Source organism: Melospiza melodia, chromosome 6 (assembly GCF_035770615.1).
Source record: "Melospiza melodia melodia isolate bMelMel2 chromosome 6, bMelMel2.pri, whole genome shotgun sequence".
In the NCBI taxonomy this organism is placed as follows: Eukaryota; Metazoa; Chordata; class Aves; order Passeriformes; family Passerellidae; genus Melospiza; species Melospiza melodia.
This window is the reverse complement of record NC_086199.1, coordinates 74,506,223-74,523,693: the sequence shown is the minus strand read 5'-3', so window position 1 is coordinate 74,523,693 and position 17,471 is coordinate 74,506,223. Positions and strand designations below refer to the sequence as shown.

The 17,471-nt window shown below is 43.4% G+C and overlaps 1 long non-coding RNA gene across 2 annotated transcripts; it reads right to left on the bottom strand.

Moving 5' to 3' along the window:
• Nucleotides 1-885: 885 nt before the first annotated feature.
• LOC134419879 (uncharacterized) lies at nucleotides 886-17,044 on the bottom strand. Of its 2 annotated transcripts, none has more exons than XR_010028190.1 (4): nucleotides 15,854-17,044; nucleotides 13,561-13,622; nucleotides 12,974-13,102; nucleotides 886-1,011 (listed from the first exon to the last, which is right to left on the bottom strand). It is a non-coding gene; the product is annotated as an uncharacterized LOC134419879 (long non-coding RNA). The 2 variants fall into 2 exon arrangements; XR_010028189.1 differs by lacking the exon at nucleotides 886-1,011 and adding an exon at nucleotides 12,236-12,455.
• Nucleotides 17,045-17,471: the final 427 nt, after the last annotated feature.

Below are 17,471 nucleotides of genomic sequence, written 5' to 3'. Positions count from 1 at the left end.
AGGCGGGAGCGGAGGCGGGGCCGGCGGGAGCGGAGGCGGGGCCGGCGGGGCGGGCGGGGAGGCGGGGCCGGCGGGAGCGGAGGCGGGGCCGGCGGGAGCGGAGGCGGGGCCGGCGGGAGCGGAGGCGGGGCCGGCGGGGCGGGCGGGGAGGCGGGGCCGGCGGGAGCGGAGGCGGGGCCGGCGGGAGCGGAGGCGGGGCCGGCGGGAGCGGAGGCGGGGCCGGCAGGGCCGGCGGGGAGGCGGGGCCGGCGGGGCGGGCGGGGAGGCGGCGGCCATGTGCCCGGAGAACGCCCCTCGTCCCGACCCTCGGTCGCTGGCCAGAGAAACACCTCCTTGGAGCGAAGGGTTGTGCGGGCGCGGCGTCCTACCACAAGTAATAGTGAGCTGCGCTTCGCCTGAGTGGTGCATAACCAGAACGACGGCGCCAGTGCCGAAAATTGATATGCTCGTTCGGAGCTGTTTGCTCAAAAGGGGAGATACCAGGGTTTTGCAGTCGTTTTCACCTGACCTTGGCCCGCTGATATTTGCCGGTCACTTTCAAAGTGAAAGAGATGTGGGCCACAGGCTGCTGCTCAGCATCACATCTATCCAGCTTGAGCTGGCTGGGGTAGCCCTAATTTAGTTAGCCATATGGGAATAATAGATGTTATGGTCCCAGTCCTGAGGTATGGTCCTTGGCATTTTGACTCTTAAGTGAAATCGTCAGTCATCAGTCATTTATAGAGTGAAAAACAACACTCAGTCGGCGGAGGAATATACAAAAACCTGAAGATTAATAAGCTCCTTATTTAGATTGACAACTACAGTCTGCCAATCTGCTGTACAGAGTGTCCAACACCCCCATGTCATGCTAGCTGTACCTCCAGGGACTCACTGTGCCTGAGCCTTTGCTGCCAAGATCAGCCATCCCCTTGCTGGCAGTAGCAGAGTCTAAGAGAGCCTGAGTTATCACCTTGCTGATGGCACATGATCGTAATTGATGATGGAATCTCTTGCCCTTCCATTAGAGGCCTGTGTGAAAAAAGTATAGGAATTACTTTACTGTGTATGAAGTACAGGAAAGGAATATTATTATTGTAAGAGAGCAATCCAGAAGTTAGAGCAAAAGAGAGACCATGCTGCTTATTTGTTCTCTATTCAGTCCTCTCATACTAATGCATTAGGAGACAGACTGTAATTGCAAAACCACATACTCTTTTATTTTTTTCTTCCCAGGATTCCTATCTCATTCAATATGTTAAAGTCACTGTATTATTTGTGAATATTCTTGGATTGTTTTCTGTCAAGAAGAGGTGCCTGCAAAACACCTGCTTTACATGTTTCAGGTGTTGAAAGATGTGAAGGTACCAAGTGAAGGTTACAGGAAGTGACAAGGTCAGACAGTAAAATGATGATTTGGAAAACTGGACTCTAGTCTTGCCTGTAGTACAGTCATGGATTAGATTAATGAAGTTTTTTCAGACTCAGATATATAGACATGCTGAACCCTCAATACACATAAAGTAATGCTGGTCATACTTTGTGTGTTTTGTAATTCTCTGCACACTGAGAAGGTAAGGTCTCTAAAATCTCTCACAGTTTATTATTCAAAATCAGTTTTTTGTAATCTCAGTGCCTCACAGCTGCATCTCTACAAGGCAGGTGATAACAGGGCCCTTGGCTCTGAGTGGTTCATGAAAATAAATTTAATATTAACTGCAAAAATATGAGGGTGGGATGGTAAGTGTTCTGAGAAAATTTATCTTTTTTTCAAAAGAAGATTTGTTTAATTGGCAAAGTAAGTAAAAATAAATAAAAAATATTGAACAGTGGAAGAAAAAGTACTGAACAGAAGTGCACTGTCCAGCTGTAGTACTGAATTCAGGAGAAAGCCATGAAAACAGAGTACTTGGTGTCATTTTATAGCATTAAGTAGATTTAAATAGATTAAAAATTTAATCTAACTTGAATTTTTCTTTTTTCAATTTCATTATTCCTGGGTCCTTGCCTTTGTCACTGAGATAATATTTTGTGTAATATGTTCTTTCCCATGGGGTAATTCTCATGTGTGCACACTGCAGATCCCCATTCATTAGTTAGCTGCTACTGGTTAGCAGTTTCTACCTTTGCCAAACACATTTCTCTAGTGTTATCCACACCAGAACGTTTCAAAATCATACTATGATAGGTTGCCATTCTAAACCAAATACCTCTATGATGCTGTCATGAACTATCCTCCTGGAGGGAAAAATGCCACCAGACATGACAGCCATCCTTCTGGAGCATCTCTGATGCCCTGTTTCATTCTATTTTTGTGCAAACCATTTCTTTTCAGTAGCAAATGTAAACTTGACCTCTATTTTAATTATTCATGTTGCCCATCTTTCCTGCTGACTCTGCACGTCTCCTTAGCAAGTATGTCTTCAGATGAGCAAGGGGCTGAAAAGTAAAGATTACTGGGTGGAAAATTATGAGGCTTGATTGCTTACAATGAATTTTCAATTACATGGTGAGACTAGCCAAAGCACTGCTGGAAAGAATTGTTAATCTGGTAACATTTTCACCTCCTGCTATAGCATAAAAGACGAGGACTTTTTCACTTGGCTTCCTCTAAAGGGAGCGTCCTAATGAGCATGGGAGTTCTGTCCCTCTTAGCAGGAGGTGTGGATTACAGATGGAGAGATAATGACAGCTATCACATAAAATCAGGAATTTATGCACACAGCTTTTGATGTCAGAGAAAGGCACCTTAAGCAATGAATATTTAGATATATTCATTCCATTTGTGTGCTTTAAAAATGCATAAAACACTTGGATAAAAACTGACACCTTTTCAAGTCCTGGTGTTCAGGTGTCATTTAGTGTCACTCTCCCTGCAGTGGATTATTTTTCTGTATATCTATGGTCAGAGCTAATGAGGAATCTCATGCTACTATGCTCCCCTATGTGTAACAGAGAAGACTGTCCCTAATTTACAATGTTTGCTATCTCCAGTGGATGCAGGATTGTTAGTGCTGAGTCCTCCAAGCCACGTTTTGGGTACAGCAGGGAGACTACGAAGGAGTCCCTTTATAGTCACAAATAAGCACAGCTAAACTGAGAGGACTACGTCTAAAAAAGGATGGAAAACCATCTCTGTGCACATTTCTAACAGTCTGCAGAGACTGAACAATAAGCTAGCTATATGCCATCAGGTGAAAAGAATTGTTTATCAAGCCTTATCATTAAGCTGGGGGTGGTTACCAAAACACAATAGAGGCTACTGAACAAGGATATCATCACAGCACCTCAGATTCTGCCCACCTGCATTTGAACTCACAGATTAATAGCAGATATCTCCAAGTCCCATTTTATGTTCCGTTAAATCTAGTTCTGCAATGAAGCACAAGGGAAATTTAAATTCTTATGCTAATGAAAAATTGCTGGGCTTGAATTATTTATGAAATGAGCAATTTGCTACTGGTTTATAATAAATAGGAATGGGAAAATATTCCTTTAAATCCTTATCTCATGGCTTGAGGGAAAGGCATGTAAACAAAACAGAAAGAGAAATGTATGGGCAATGCAAAGAAAATGCTGAAATCACAAAATGTGTAAGGAGGGAAAGGAAATATTTGAGGGGGCTGTCATGAGTTCATCACCCATATTCTGTTTTAACATTTTTGCTTGTGAAGTTTCTCTCTTTCCACCCTGAAAACACTTATGTTGCTGGTATCTTCAGATGGCATTACACATGCAGTCATTTACAAAATAGCTTCCATAGGCCTCAAAAGCCATCACTGAATTATGCTTTAGAAACCCACAGCACAGCCAAATTGCAAAATTCTGATTTTTAAATCCTTAATCAGGCACTTTTGCTGACTTCAAAGTCTGCTAATTTCTCCTTTTGCTCAGTGCATCTGCATGTTCTTTTCCTTTTCCTGAGATGCTGTTTTCTGCACAGTTTTTATAAATACTGCTAATCATATGCATTGACTATAATAAAAAATAGCCAGGCTTGTAAGTTCTTTTTTTTTTTTTTTTTCCCTGGAAAAATGCCACTGGGAAAATCTAACTAAAGTGGCTGCAAAGATGGCTGCAGCCAGTGCCCTTCCCAAAACTGTGTCCTTTCCCCCCCAATCCCTTGTTCTCTCAGCTCTGGGCTGCAAAGAGCAGAGGAACTGGGGGACACTAGGAGTTATGTTCCTGGCATCCTCAGAGCATTTAAATACATCTCATAGTGCTTTATTAGAGTCTCCTGCTTGAAAGAATGGGGAAAGAAAAGATGAAACCTTGCTAACAGTCTAAAAGCTTCCTGAAAACAATTAATCTCCCAGTAAGCTCCAAAAGGCTATCTGTCAAGAAGTTAATAAAGATGAAATGTCAGGATGCCACATGGCTGCTAACAACTGCAGGCAGGAGGGGAAATGAGCTTCCAAGCAAAGGAGCACAAACAATGTCATCTTGCATATGATCATGTATTAAACCCAGCAACTGCAGATGCTGACTTTTGTGTCTCTGCAGACATCTCTGACCTTAGCATCTCTGCTGCTGCATTGGCTTTGTCAACGCAAAAGCCCATGACAAAGAAGGATGCAGCAAGTACAATCTACAGGTGTTGGATCGCCCTGAGGGGACTGGTGGGAGAAGCAGAAACTGCCCCATGTCCCCAGAGCTTCACAGGTCACAAGCAGGCCAATATCCAGCAAGAGGCAGATGAAGCTGTCAGGCAATTCTGGAGCACGGCCTCCATCCCACACAGCTCTACTTGTGTCCATTTGTTAGCTGGATGTTAGCTGTTGACTGGTTATTGAATCAGTGATTTATTTCCCCCCAGTTTCCAAAGGGCAGAGCAGGGCCCTGGAGTACAGCCGTGGCCCCCTCACTGCCACCAAGCAAACAGTGTCTGCTGACAATGAAGGCTTGCCCAGGACAGGGAAAGGGAAAAGAGCAAAACAATCTTCTCACCATACACCCTGCTTATTGCACATGTCTAGCAATCTAATATTCCCAATATCTGGATTGCACCACAGCCTTAGCATTTGGTAGATACCTCTCAGTAAGCTTTGAATGCCATCATTTTACTGTGTATTGTAACCCCAAATATGGCCAAATTGCAAAATCCTTGATTTTTATGCCTTTAAGTCAGGCATTTGCCTGATCTGAAAGAGTTGTTTAATAAAATAGAGTCTCTCTAGTCTGATGAAGAAATCAAGATTTATTTTCCTGATTTACTGTATTTTCTATTGAAAAACAGAGGGTTTCAGTTTGGCAGTGAGCCCTGTGCTTCCCAGTGGGAGGATGCAAAACCTGGACAGACTGACCAGATCAGGAAGTGAAAAGAAACAATTTCTATATTTCAAGATTGGACAGAGCTATAAAATCCATCAAGCAGCAATGGTGGCAGAACATTATGAAACTGTCTAGCAATATCTCTGCTTCAACAACTGCAGGCCTCATGATGCTAAAAGGGGTTTGTTTCACTTCAGTGAAGAATTTTCATTTCTGCTCTGTCCATTGAGGCACAAATGCTTTTTCTCTGCACCTTCCATCTCTCTAAAACAGATATCCTCACCTACCATTAAATCTTAGTGTGCACACTTCATCACTTGTCTCAGGTACCCAATGGGCTGGGCAGGTCCTTAACTGGAGTTCTTTTTCCCAGCTATCTTTTTACTGGTGTTGGTTGCCTGTTAACTCTAATACCTTTGCTTCCTTCAGAGAAATTTTATGTGTCCCCACCTCAACAGGTACTGAAAAAAACATATTATTTACATCCTGGCTGCACTGTTCTCCTTCTAGTGCCTCCACACTATCCAAAGCTGAATGCAGGCAAGAGGCCCAAGTGTTGAGTCCAGGTTATGGCTGCACAGCCAGGGCTGCTCATCCCTGGGTCCGGAGCGAGCGGGAATTTTACACTCACGTCTAAGCTGGGCAATGTCACCTCTTTGCTGGGCCTGTGAAAAATGATCTATAACAAAGTGTTCCTTCCCTGCTGGATAATACTGCATATATCAAAGGTAATTGGACACTGTTTTAGAGAGAGGAAAGGCGACATACCCAGTTTGGTAGAGGTGGCATGAGTTTATGGGGGTCTTTCATCTCAACAGCTACGTGGCCTTTTGACTGCTTAGTCTGATCAAGGTATTTCCAGAGAGGGGATTTCCTTGGTCACTGCAAATGTGGCTGGGAAGGTGTGTGTTCTTTTTCCCTTGCCTTCAGAAGTGTCTGCAGAGAGCATCATTACAGCCTTCACTTTGTTGCCCTATGGCCTCTAAGGTGCAAGGTCCTCTATGGAGTAGGAAATTACTAGTGAATTGGTGATCAACATGGGCTCTGATATCTACAATTTATAGAGAAATCCCACTCTTAGAAGGATCTATCCCTTCTAATGCAGGACTAACAATTTCTATCACAGGCCACATTTAAAAATTACAGATTTCTCTACCCAAATACAGGTTATCTTATACTTTGCTTCAGTAGGGTCCCAAAGAAGCAAGGTAGATCCCTTGGGTATCAGAAGAGTATCAGCCCATTATGCTGGTGCTGCACTGTGCATCATCAGAGACTGAGATCAGAGCTGCTATGCCACTTCACAGAAACGTCCAGAGCCTGTACTTGAGACCCTGAGCTCAGGATGTGCAAAGCTGGTACCAAGTAGCTTAGAAGGAGAGCACAGTCCAGGACATTTTTGCGCATGTGAAAATCCTCCATCTTGGATATTCTCTCAACCACATCAGCCAAGAGTGAGCCAGCTGTAAATACTTTACACCAGGCTTTGGTAGGAAAGAGTAGGTTAAATTAATTAAGCTCACACCACAGAGATTCAGCATCTGCTGCAAACAAGTGATGAACCCAGACTGATACCAGAGCCTTGTCTGTATAATGGAAAGAGCCAGAACACCTCTCGACTTTGCAGATCATACTGAAGTCAGCAGGTATGTGGCAACTTGCAGAACATGGTATTTGCTGGGATATTTGCACATCCAGCAAAGAACTAGTCATGTTTTTCTATTGGTGCAATAGAGAGTAGACCAAGATGCTCATGGATTAAAAATCAAATTATCTTTCCTCCAGTCTCTTCTCCCCAGTGTTTTAAACATTCCTTTTGTTGAACAGGAGAAAATTAGAGTAGCAAGGCAGGAGATACATTAATATAGCTGATCTACTGGAGTGAAGCTAAACCAGCAAAGGCAGAAATGTCTTTCTATAGTACTTAGCACAATGGGGCTGCACTGGGACTCAGAAGCTATCGTAATGCAGTGATAAATAATGGTAATAGGAACATCAGGAGATGAATACAGACAAACTGTATGACCTACAAATCTGTCAAAAATTTACATTTGCCATCAGCATACACCACATGACTGTCCTTCACAGCTTGATTCAGTGCCATGAAGCATACGTATACTGTTGTCCAAGGGAAAAAAACATAAGGCAGGGCAATGATCACCCTTCATCAATAGGGCTGTTTCTCCAGGGTGGGCTTCCCCAGTATGGAACAAAGGAGCAGCAAAGTGTTTTTTGTTCACATGTAGAGTGCTGCATCTGTAAAAAATTGCATCTGTGGGAAATTGCATTTCTGCCCAGCAGGAAATGTCCTTACATAATCAGCTGGGGCTTTGTACTGAGACAGGACAGCTTAAGCCTTACCTAGTTATGCAGACTTATACAGTTGTACAGCCCCAAAATAATCCTTGTTTAGTGTCTGACACTTACCAAGTCTCTATGTTATTTTTTTTATTTCCAAGTCATAACAAGATTTGAATTTAAGGAAGTGTAGGTTAAATGAGTTTTCTTGCCTTTGTAAATCTACTATCAGACCTGTGGTGAAATCAGTATCTTCCAGATTTTAGCTCCAAGATTACTGGAGAATATTTTCCATCCATATTATCCATCTATTCAACTCAATGTTATTCTTCCTTCCTAAAAAGGAAGGGTGAGTGGAGAGGAACATTATATGGCTAATGACTTACTAGCCTTCAAGATGAAACCTTGGACTCTATTCTGGGCAGAATAATTGATCACTCCAAACTGATTCTCAGGTGAGTATCAAGGACACAGAAGCAGTAGCCGGAATTTTTGTGTCACTCATGGGTTTTCTACTTTCTCATCCATACTGGCTTTTATGGCAGATCAAATGTCTCCTCTGTCTTTGAACATTTATAAAAGTAGACATAGAAAGCTGCATTCATCCCAGATTTTTCTTTCTATATAAATTTCATTTTTTAAATGCACATGTTTATCTGTTCCATAGTCCTCTTTAATCTAATTTATTCAGTACAATTTACAAAATTCCTAAAGCTTCCCAGTACAGAATAAGCAATCTTGCTAATAAGGTCAAGCATAGCTTATTATTCTAACTACCCTGCATTTTTTAGTACTGGTATTTTTAAGCCTAGAACTGTGATGAAAACAGTCAAATAATTGTACAACTTTATGAAGGAAGGCAACAGCCCAATGAGAGATTAACCTAGGTTGGTCCTCATAAACAAACCATACTTACTTGAAAACCAGTGGGTTAAGAATTAAATGAAGTGAGGATACTGCCGTCATTGGGTGGTTAGCTGACAGGACATGCAATCAGAAAATCAAGTAGAGGCACAGTCAATGATAAAAAGATATATATTAATACCAATATTTTCATTTTGGAGGAAAATAGTCCCTTTTGATTCTATTCAGTCTCCTCAATGCAAGGAAATCTTTATTTCCTGAGCTGCCACGACACTCCTCCTGCTCAGGGCTAAGAAATTATTGTGACAGGTGTGCACAGACAAGTAGGTCCATAAGGATTGCTCATCTGACTCTCCTCAGGGCAATATCACTAATGTAAGCTGTGCACGACAGCTTATGGGGAAAGAAATACCTTTCAAACAGCCTACCAATGCAAAGACAGTGTGTTGCAGGAACCACTAAATAAATTTTCTGCAGTGAACTCCTCAGTGAGCTTCGATTAAATAGGGATAGTACTAATCTCTACGTGTCCACACTTGAGATCTTACATTGGCAATATTACATGGACCAACTAAATGAGTTTGAAAGTCTTTCACACATCAAGATCCATTAGAATTTCTCTTTTCTTTGCAGGATGAAGCAATGATGTTCCCTCACTCAGAGATGATTTAAGCTCTCAGTAACACACCGTTATACTGATACCACACAATGCTGGCCACCTTCCATCACTGCAGTGTCCTGGAAGATGAGGCCTGGCCTGGAAAGCTGTCTGGATGGGGAACAGAACCATTTTTGTAACAAAATTTGAAAGATGAGAACCTCACATAAACTGCAGTGCTGATGCTACTGGGATTGCACACAGATGGTAAGTCTGTGACCACACTGCCTGAGGCTTTGTGCTCACCAGACCTCACAAATTTGTTTGTAGGAAATCTGGGAATGCACATCCTCAGGAAAACCCCATATGCTGCAGGACAAATGTTGGAGATACAGCAAGAAGCACTCCTCTTTTACAGTTTTTCTTCCTTTTTCTTGTAAGCAAATCACCCATATATGTGGTAAATGAGCTTAACTATCTCCATGCAGCTTTTACTCAAATGGTTTCATTTGAGCGCTTCTTTAGATACAAGTATCCCCGTGCTCAGAAATGGATCTGTCTCTAGGATGAAGTGAGCCATCTGCTTAGCTGTGCATTGCAGCACACTCAGCATATTAGGAGACAGAGAGAGAAGCAAGCAGAATAACTACATCCAACTGGAAAAGCAAGTACAAATGCATTTACACTGAAATTTGACCCAGGCCCTGCAGTTTACCCTTCAAACTCAGTAACAGCACAGGCATGTTAAAGGTCAGGACCATAAAACACCTTTGTCTCACCTCTCTTCCAAGGATAGCACCGCTATCTGAGCTGCAGGGCCTGCCAGTCTGCCAACAGAGTGGCTAAGTGCTCTCTTAGGGGACAGTACCATTAACTGTATCGTCAGCCACACTTCCTGAAATAGCCTGTTTCTCCTCAGAGGCCATTCTAAACACCATCAACAATTTGCAGGAACTTTTGAGACCAGACAGGAAAACAGCAAAAATTCTCTCTTTGACATCAGCCCAATCAAGTATTTCTAGCACAGCAAGAGCCTTCCAAGAGGCCAGGGTTTGGTACCCCTCAGGAATGACAAAGTTAGTAGGCATTGAACCATTACCTTAGTGAAGACTGTGTCATGACATAAGACAATGAAAATGGATGGGTAATGCAAGACAATTCTTGTAAGCTCTGGTTTTCAAAGAAATTGCCAAACTAGGAACTTTCCAGACAATCTGTTTGTTGTGAGATCTTAACTCCTTCGCACACTGCCAGACCAGATATTAAAAAAGCAGACACTTCTCTAGCAGGTCTGCTTGCTCTGTAAAATTACTGCTCGTAGTTCTCCTCTTGCAGTACAGCTGAAGTTGGGAATAGCTGTGTCTCACACACAGCAAGCAATTAGAAGCACAAGCATTTCCATTTGCTCCCATGTGTCATTTTTAATCTCATAAAAAACGACTAAGCCACAAAACTAAGAGACAGAGGGTTTTTCCAGCTTAGAGGCAGTTAGATGCACTTTTGGTGTATGCCTTTATGCTACCATGGAAGAATTCAGCTCTATGATTTACTGCTGTATGTGCAAGTTGAACCCAAGGGTGCAGGTGTGAGCTCTTCGGGTAATGGGCAAGTAATGATAAATATGCACTTATCTTAGAATGCAGTTGCAATCACTGCTTGATCCTGAAGATGTAAGCATGGTGTAAAGACCAGGCAACAGTCCTAATGTGGAAACACAAACTGAGCATGCTTTACTACTGGTGACCATTGGATGGCGTTTCTCTTCAGAGTACCAGCAATTCAAAGTTCATGGGGAGTCAGTGCATTTTAGGATTCTTTTTTGTGTTGTTCAGTAATTTAGTTTCCAGTTACACTCACATACTGCTTCATCAGACTGAAATCTGAGTGACTTATTTTGTACTCCTGTACAGATCTGAACACCAAGTGTCACCTGGTCACTCTTGGAGCTAAGTGATCTTTACTAACATTGAACTATGTGCCATTTACCTGGGCAATAGGAGGATGCCAGACACAAACAGACCTGCAGTAACTGCTTCTATGAAGTCTCTTATTCCCCACTGATGCTGCTCAATATGCAGTCTTTCAGCATTATGGGAATGAGTGCCTTCACCTCCATGGAGGGTTGGAACAGGCATCCTGCCAGGCTGGTGGAACAGCTGATGTGCAGTAACTCGAGCCCGTAATGCTGTGCTGTAGCATTAGGCAGTTCTGTAAGCCTTCCTGGGGCCGTAGCAACTGACAGTGGAATGAGGGTCTGCTTCCTTAGGGTCTCAGAAAAAGCATTGTTCTCAAGTCAGATCTAGGTCACTGCTAACTCAAAAACCTCACATCACACCCCTTTGCCCCACAGTAGATGGGCCTCCAGAATCAGGACAGCTTTGGATGCTGGAAGATAAGACAGAGGAAGAATGAGGGCTGAAAGATATGGGAGTGCCTGTTTTGTGATTCTCAATATCTGTCTGATAAGCAAGATCTGGATGTGATTTTTTCCAGAGCTACTCTTTTTCACACACAACAGAGGAATCAACCTTTCTGCTGTTTTTTTTTTGTCCAGCCTGAGTATAAAGTGCAAGAGCTACCCAGGACACTGGAGTTTGCTTGAGAGATTCTAGCTGTAGCCTGTAGATGGGATGTCAACATCTGATTTTAAGAGGTTAAAAGTGTTTTTCAAACTTTTTTTTTTGCATCATTTCCTTCCAGTATGATTGTTCTACAAATCAGAGTACTCACTTTTAATTAAAGTGCAAAAGAAACACTGGGAATGATGTTAAATTGTTGTGATTTGACCTGTCTTGTGTTCATGGGCAAACTTCTTAGTAAGCAATTTGTTACCGCATTTATGAAAAAGAAGGAAATAACCCAGAATGCTAAAACCAGAACTTGGAACAGTTGTTTTAATTCTGAACAGCTGCTCTGTTTCACCATCCACCTCTTACTATTGTCAGCAAGCATTTTTTGTGACAAAGATGCTACTCATATACACACACGTGCAACGGCTTGTCATGGAGACTCTCTTATTTGCCTGCAAACATTTTCTGTGGGCTGTTCTTCCTTGATTGTGTACTATTCCTGGGAGATTCATTGTAGTCCTGATTAACCATTCTCAACCAGGCAGGCAGCAGGCATCAAACAGCCTGCAGGATGAACTGACCCAACACAGAATGCAGACTGTAGAAGAAGACATGCACAATACTCTCTAAGTGTGTTGCATTTGATGGACACTTGTAAACAAAGGATCTCATCTTTAAAAAGGAATTTTTGACTGCAACAAATGATATAGAGAGATCACAGATATTTGTACCAAGGTGTTATTAAATGTGATTTTATTTCCCTTTCTTCTATTCCTTGGATACAACTACATAAGAAAATTTCCCCAACAAAGGATTTCAGAGGCTTCTCTGTTTTTGTTCTCCTGGCCTTTCAGAAGTTCTTTCTCTTCTTTCCCCTGTATATGGACATAAAAGGCTATGCTGCAGAGCTTTACATACAGTTTGGAAATAAATAATGGATGATTGACTAAGTTGGTGACAGACTGTAGCAGCAGCAGCAGCTGCATATGCTGGAAGCTTGCGCTGTTTGAGAATTCTGCAGTTGAATTAAGGCAATGAGGGATCTCTTCTGTTCACAGGGGATTGACACCATTTTCATCACAATAGGAAATAGGTGAGGCTTGTGCTTTGGCAGGAAGGATTTGATGAAACAACTCTCACATAGCAAACAGTCCCATCATCAAGAATGAATGCACAAAAACTGGACTGAGGTCTTACATGCTATACTGCTTTCCAAATTGATACCTGGTTTCAATATATATAAACTTGCTTCCTCACAGCAACTTTTAGAGTTCCAATTTATAAAAAGCTTACCTAACAGCATAAATGCTACAGTGGATTCACATCCACCTAGAAGAATCATAGAATGGTTTGGGTTGGAAGGAACCTTAAAGATCACCTTGTTCCAACCTACCTGCCATGGGCATGGACAACTTCCACTAGCCCAAGTTGCTCAAAGCTCCATCCAGCTTGGCCTTTAACACTCCTAGGGATGTGTTCTCTAGAAGCTTCTCTGGGCAATCTGTTCTTGTGCCTCATTCCCCTCATAAAAAAAAAAAAAAGTCTTAATGTCCAATAAATGTACCCTCTTTCAGTTTGAAGCCACCCCCCCATGTCATAACACTACCTGCCCTTGTTAAAAGTCCCTCTCCAACTCTCTTCTAGCCCCCTTTAGGTACTGAAAGGCTACGATAAAGTCCCTCCCTCCAAGCCTTCTTTTCTCCAGGCTGAACAACCTCAACTCCCTCAGTCTCTCTTCATAGGAAAGAATTGGAAAGATTCTCCAGCCTTTCAATGCCCCACCAGAGCCCAAGTGCCCAGCCTCCTCAACTGTCTCAGGAACCTTTCCAATTTCCTTACAGAAGTATCCTGAAATGCAGAGAATCTGTTCCATATGCCTGTAAATTAATTGTCTTATGTGCAGGCAGAAGCAATTGTAGCTGCAGGAAGGCTGGGACAGCTCACAGAGATGTAAGATCCAATATTTTTCACAATATTTACCATTTCCCCCACATCTTCCAGCCAAGAATAGGACTCCAAAAAGACAATTTTCTTCAGGTAACCTGTGAACAGGAAATTATGGTTCAGTGAGTCACAGATCCTAAAATATCCTATGAAGCATGTGACCGCTGCATAATACTTCTATTAATAATAATTAAGCAATGCAAGTGTATGCTTTTGGAACATGCTAAGGAAAGCTCAGTGCAGAGGAGGAGAGACAGGCACACTCAGGCACTTTTGGATACTCACAGCACCTGGGGGCATCCAGATAGACAGGTACACCCCATCTATTACAGAATGGGAGAGATAAGTGTGTTCTGCTTCTATGGTCAGAAACTCCCTCACCATTGGGCTAAACACAGGCACAACAGCAAATAATGACCAATACCATGACCTCATCTCATGGCACACAAGTAATGACTGCAAACTGGCTTCATTTTATCTGAATGTATGTATGCTTTATTTCACAGTTCAGTGCATCAATATTATATATAAACTAACTCTTTCTGATGCTTTCAGGTTCCTATCATGTTTTCAAGCTGAATATCACTAAAGGTGATATTCACTGGCAAGACTGTATGGGCAGTCTAGTGGGCCTGAGACAGCTGAAATCTAGACCTGAACATCACATCATATGTTAAATGAAATGTGAGATATCTCTCCAGCACAAATCTTGTCTGTCTTGGAAAGGTGACTGTCGCAGACATCTTTTCATGAAAATCCTATCATTAGGATTTTTCCTGCTGAGAAGCTGAAAAGCTTCAGTAACAGAATGTAAACAATGGTTATCTGCTGCTGTGGAATGCAACAGGCACATCTGTGATTGGCCAATCCTGGATGTTTACAATTAATGCCAACCACTGCCCAGTTAGCTTAGACTCTCTCTCTGAGACACAAACCTTTATTATTCATTCCTTTCTATTCTTAGCTGAGCTAGCCTTCTGAGATGAAACTTTTCCTTTTATTCTTGTTAGTGTAGTTATAATGTAACATATATCATAAAATAATAAATCGAGCCTTCTGAAACATAAGAGTCAACATTCTCCTCTCTTCCCTCACCTGAAAACCCGTGTGACCACTGTCACAGGTGACAGCTTCTCATGTTTTCCTCCAAGCACCACATTCCTCTTTAAAAGCAAACAAACGTACAAAAGCAGTCCCTTATGCTGTGGTCAGTGTGGTGACCCTATGTCTGTGTGATGTTTCCTAAATATTTTAGTACAGCCTACACTACTTAACTCCTCTCCAGGAAGAAGGATCTGGTGGACTAAACTGACCTTTGCCAGTCATCCTGCACATCTTATGGCAGGTTTGAATTCTCTGGCTGAGAGATCCAGAGAATCTCCCTGATACTCTTTGATATCAACAAAGGGTCTAAGCTGGCAAATAAACAGCAACCATTCAGACATTTCTGTTATGGTCTGTTTTGGGATTTACAAGCTTGTGGCATTCATCCTTATAGGCACCAACAATGTCAGGAAGAGAGTTTGGACATTTCTGCAAGAACTACAAGGTGGAAAACTCATTTGGGTGCTTAGGCAGAATTTGGGACTAAGCCACAGTTTGGTATATTCAGTATAGTTCATAATGCAAGGACCACCCAGTTTTATCACTATTCTGTGACCATTTCTGACCAGATCTGCACCCACAATGCCAGTGGCCACTGCCAAACTCTTCTGTAAAAAAACTTACACTTTTCATAGTTTGTTTCAGACTACCACTGTTGATCTGTAACTAAAGGAAGACACCGCAAAGATCCCTTGAACAGAGGGGGTGGAAGAGGAGAAAAAGTCACTTATGTCTTAGTGCCCCCTATGCCATGTAACTCCATGGGCTCAGGAAAATGCTGAAAAGGGGAAGCAACTACTCCCAATGTCACTTTGCTACATCACCCTCCAAGAAAACAGTTCCTTCTTCGATAGCTTCTGCAGGTGCTCAGATCTGAGCAATTAATCCTCTGTGGCAATCTCCTTTCCTCTGGCAAAGTCAGTGTTCCAGCACAAGAGATATATGTTGTCCTTGTGAATTCTCCCAAGCAGCAATCAATAATGGTACAATGAAACCTCTGAAATTACTTAAACTTTGTGTAATATGACTAGCAGTCAGATCAAAACAATGTCCCAACAGGAATTTTCCTTCCTTAATATTTAGGTTCCACACATCAATTCCACTCTAGCTACTGTGACTAATATCCACCACCACCACACCCGCCCCCCAGGATTTCCTGATTTTAGATCACATGTACTTTGAGCAGGATTTATAAGTAATTTATCTCACTCTTGGCTTGAGGTACCTGGAAATGCTGAGCATCCATTTTCATAAAGTAAGATTTCTTGAAGATGTAGCTAGTAGGGCACCTGGAAATGAAAGCACTTGAAATCATGTAATCACTGCTGAATGCCTTAGCTATAATTTCCCTTGTGAAAGCATTTTCAAAATTGTACTTCTATCACAATCAGTGTGATGCTATTTGCTTCTCCTTGTGGCTCTGGCTTTTGGATTCAAGTGAGTAGACAACTGTCTGTCCTACACTGTGACCAAACCTAAACAAGGTCCAGAAACTTAGCAGCAGGGACTAACATTACCAATGCATAAAGCACAACTCATTGGCCCTGCTAACAAGGAATTATCCAAGCACTGGTCCCAGACCTGCATTAATACATTTACATGGAGCTATGCCACACAGCTATCCCAGTTTGTCCAGCACTGCAACACCTACACCACAGTACGCTGTACATACCCCAAAGAAAAACTCAAGTCTCAATTTTAAAATGTTCTCATGGTTGCAGGGAGAAGCTTGAACACATTGCACCACAGCTGCAGCATTATCATGTAAGAGTTGCATGGGTAATGAAAAGATGCATCCCTATATATTATTGAGGAAAAAAAAATACACTGTGGTTTTTTCATCCATCCTCTAGTTTTTGTGGTAAGACCTACAAAATATCTTGGCACAACAGTACACCTAAATACATCCAACTGTTCTAATATTCAATGCAGACATGGTGTTAGGCCTAACAAAACAATGCCTCATGCTCCACACAGTTTTTCTGCTGCTGGTCTGCAGCAGGAGAGTCACTCTCCACTGATACCCCCAAACCAGGACATGTTCTAGGCATCAATGAGCATCGACCCATTTTTCAGCAGCACATTGGAAAATCTGTTTCAGGAAAATCAAAATCCCTGAGTTACTGGTGCCAGGGCAGTTACCGGTCCTTGGCTTCTGCTACTCTGATGCAGAGCACACAGGAGATTTCATGGTCTGGCACTTCTTTGCCCAGTGATACAGAGTATACACACCGAAACACTTCGAGGGACCCTGAACAGGTGTTGATGGTGAATGGCCACTGGTGGGATCTGGGAGAGGAGATGGAGCTGGGAAAAGGGGATGAGGAGGGGAATGTTGGAGATGGAATCCCAGCCTGCCGACAGGGAGGCGATACCCTCAGGTACGGGGGGGCAAGGCACAGGAGGGCAGAAGGGAGCCGGCTGTGGGGGCTGGAGTGAGCTCAGTCTCAGGGAAAGCAGGACGGCGGGCAGGGGTCCGTGGGGTCAGCCAGTCCGGGGCGCTGAGGGTCCCGGCGTACGCTCGCCCCTTGCCGGGCCGGCGCGGTGAGCGGTGAGCGGTGAGCGGTGAGCGGTGAGCGGTGAGCGGAGCCGGCGCATCCCCACGCCCGAGGCTCGCCCCCGCCGCGCTGCGCTGCGCTGGGCAGGGGTCGCAGCGGAGCGGGGGGCGGCGGTGCCCACGGCGGGCGGCGGGGGCGGGCGGAGGCGGGCGCCCCGCGGGCGGCGGGGCGAGGGAGGAGGAGCGGCGGCCGCCGGAGGATGGGAGCGAGCGGCGGAGCCGCGGAGCGGCGCGGGGGCAAGGCCAGGAGCGCGGCGGCGGGCGCCGCGGCATCGCCCGCGTAGGG